This window comes from Bos indicus, chromosome 19 (assembly GCF_029378745.1).
Source record: "Bos indicus isolate NIAB-ARS_2022 breed Sahiwal x Tharparkar chromosome 19, NIAB-ARS_B.indTharparkar_mat_pri_1.0, whole genome shotgun sequence".
NCBI classification, from domain to species: domain Eukaryota; kingdom Metazoa; phylum Chordata; class Mammalia; order Artiodactyla; family Bovidae; genus Bos; species Bos indicus.
The window spans coordinates 53,999,065-54,002,039 of NC_091778.1; the positions used below are offsets into that span (position 1 = coordinate 53,999,065).

Genomic DNA, 2,975 nt, shown 5'->3' on the forward strand with positions numbered 1-2,975 from the left:
CACCATCCCGGCCCCCGGCTGGGGGTCAGCTGGCGCGCTCCAGCGCCGTCGCCACGTGGCGGGTGGGACCGGGGCAGCTGGAGCCCTGCCCTCTAGGGGGTTCCCATCGACATGACCCGGGGGCTGGACGTGGGGGCGCAGTTGCTTTCTTGGGGGCATCCTGGCGAATTGTCGGTGAAGCCTTTGAAACATTTGCGCAGGGCAGGCTTCGGTGCCACATGTCCACCCTCCCACTTCGGTGGGACTGCTCTGGCTTTTCCCGCCCACGGTTCCCTCGAGGTCTGCTGTCCTTCTGCGTCCTCGGTCGCATGGGGCAACACTGTGATCCCACCCAACAGCCACTTTCTAAAGGATTGACATTCAATTCTAGGGCTCAATTCGGTGTCCCGACCTGATTGTAAGCGCCCCCAGGGCAGCCGAGTCCGGAACAGTGTGCCCGGGGCAGGTCTGGAGGCGGCTCTTCGCCTGGATTGTCCGGGCCAGCGACTGACCCAGCAAGTGAACAGCGATGAGGCCCAGGAGTGGAGTTTCCAACCACGTGGAGTTTTCACGATGGGGGAAGACAGGGAGGGGAGCAACCTGGAAGCCCCCAGAGTGTGACCGAGTGTGTCTCTTTGACGGTAGCCTTCTGGGCAAATCCATTCGTCGCTGGAGCAGCGGAGGCTGCGAACGAGCCGGGTTCACCCCACCCTGGGAGCGGGCCGCCTGCCGCCCGGGGAGGCTTGGGAAATGGGCGAAGTGGTCAGACTGGTTTCCGGAGCCGGGCTCGGAATCCACGCGGGCTGGCAGGCATTGGTGGGGGAGGATTGAGCCCCGCCAGCGGCGTTGGCAAGGCCACCCTGGGATGCTTTGTTTTCCATCCTCGAAGGAGACCCTGCAGGATGGGGGTGGGAGGGACAGCAGACGTCCGGTTGGGAAACCCAGTTTCAGGTATGAACCAGTAGTCTGGCAGCTCCCCACCCCTCTGGTGCCCAGCCCCCTTCTGCCCGGTCCCGACTTTAGCCAAGAGTATTTGGGAGACTGAGTTCCCGGTCCACAGCGAACCCGGGCTTTGATCTTGGTATTTGAAAGAAACAAGGGGAGGGGTGGGGTGTGTGAAGAAGAGTCCAGCTCGGCCACTAACCTGAAAGACCATTCACAGGACACTCCCCTCTCCCAGCCTGTTTCCTCATCCATCACCATCTTTTCCAGTCAGACACTCCTGGGGGTCTGCATGCACCGGGAGATGGGGACTCAGAACCCCTAGGGAGTCGCGTGGAAAGGAAAGGAGGGTGCAGAAGCCGATGGCCACCCGCTCCCTCCCAACCTAGGACGTGCAGTCGGGAGGAATCAACCAGCGGTTGGAGACCTTGGGTGCCCCCACCTCATGCCCAGGGGCTGGGGACTTGGGAACGAGAAAATGGAGTCTTCAGGGAGAAAATTCCCTACCTAGGAACAGTGTGGCACTTGATGGAGTAGGCTGCCAGGAGCCAGATTCTCCCTCGGTCTCAGGGGTGAGGAAGGGGTGCCTCACCTTCCCCCCGCCCCACACACACATCATAAACCCCCCAGGTCGGGAAGTCCTGTGCAGGGGCGGTGAAGGAAGGGGGTGAGCAGCAAGCTGGGGGTTTGGGGCGACAGCACTGCCATCCCAGAAAAATGGAGCGCTGAATCTCGCGTTTGCAGCAGCTGCTGGGCAGCTCGGGGGGTCTAGAGAGCCGCCCACGCTGCGGTCTTCTTTGAGGTTCCTAGGGGGAAAACGGGGGCGTGAGGTGGGCACTACACGAGGTCAGTGGGGACTCGAGGATTAGTGACACCCCCCCAACCAACCCAAGTAGAAAAGAGAAGGAACTCGAGGCTAGAAGAACACCCAGCTCTTGTCACCCGCCCAGCCTGCGGGGGACCCCACCCCCCTTCCCGCAACCAGGGTGGGCTGCGGCGAAGGCGCGGGTCCAGCCCGGCAACCGAGGTGGAAGAGGTCCTTGCTGACCCTCTAGGGCTAGGCGAGTGGCCGTCGCACGAGAAGCCCCCCCTTGGGAGGGGCTGTGCGGGCTCCCAGGGAGGGGCGGGGCGAGGGCTCGGGCCCCGGAGCCCCCAGGCCGCCCAGCCCGGGTGGGCTGCAGGGGCCCCCGCGGGCCCGGGGCGGGCTTTGTCTGCCGCGGCTCCTCTTTGGGAAGGCGCCAGCCCGGGTACAAGATGGCGGGGAAAGGGTGGGATCGCAGGCGCTCGCCACGCGGAGCGGCCCCGCTCTGCCTGCAATGCAGCAGGGGGAGGGGCGGGAGGCGGCGGCGACACTGCGAGCCCCCCGCCCCCGCCCCGGCCACCGAATGCGCCCCCCCGCCGATGACCCCGCGCCCCTCTGGCCCCGCCGCCTCTGTCTGGCGGCTGCAGCCTCCGCCTCACTCCGCAGAGCCCCGGCCGCGGCAGCTGCAGAAAATGGCTGCCAAAGCGGCGCCAGTCGCCACGCTACCACGGGCGGGGGGCGGGCTCCGCGGCCGGCCCGCAGCCCCGCTCCCTTCCGCGTCCCGGCACTCTCCGCCCGGGCGCCCGGACCCTCGTGGGCACCGGGGAATCTGGGGCCGCAGCGGGGGGCGAGAGGGGAGGGGGAGGGGCGGTTACCTGCCAGAGGAGGGGGCGGGGAGTGGAGGGTGACAAGGGGCCAGTACCAGGAGGGCGCTCTCTGTCCGTCCCCCCCCCCCACCCCATTCCGCATGCCCCCTGCCCTCGCGAGGTCGCGGCGCCCGGGTGGGGCAATGCTAATGGACTGTTGACCTCGGTGACCGCTTGCAGCCCACTGTCCGCACCGCCACCCCTTCCCCCGTGTTGAGGCTGGGCTGGCCAACCCTGACTCCCCCTCAACTCCCCGCCACCCTCGGCGAAAAATAAAAAATAAATTAAAAAAGCTGTGTGCGTGCTGACTACAAAACGACCCAAGCCCGGAACTCTGCGGAGAAGATCCGGGTGGATCCTTCGGCGCCATGAGCCGAAGCGGCGGC

The 2,975-nt window shown here is 66.2% G+C and overlaps 1 long non-coding RNA gene across 1 annotated transcript; it reads right to left on the minus strand.

The window, feature by feature from the left end:
• Positions 1 to 522: 522 nt before the first annotated feature.
• Positions 523 to 2,579, minus strand: LOC139177617 (uncharacterized). Its single transcript, XR_011562136.1, has 2 exons — positions 1,124 to 2,579; positions 523 to 874 (listed from the first exon to the last, which is right to left on the minus strand). It is a non-coding gene; the product is annotated as an uncharacterized lncRNA (long non-coding RNA).
• Between the last annotated feature and the right edge of the window lie 396 nt (positions 2,580 to 2,975).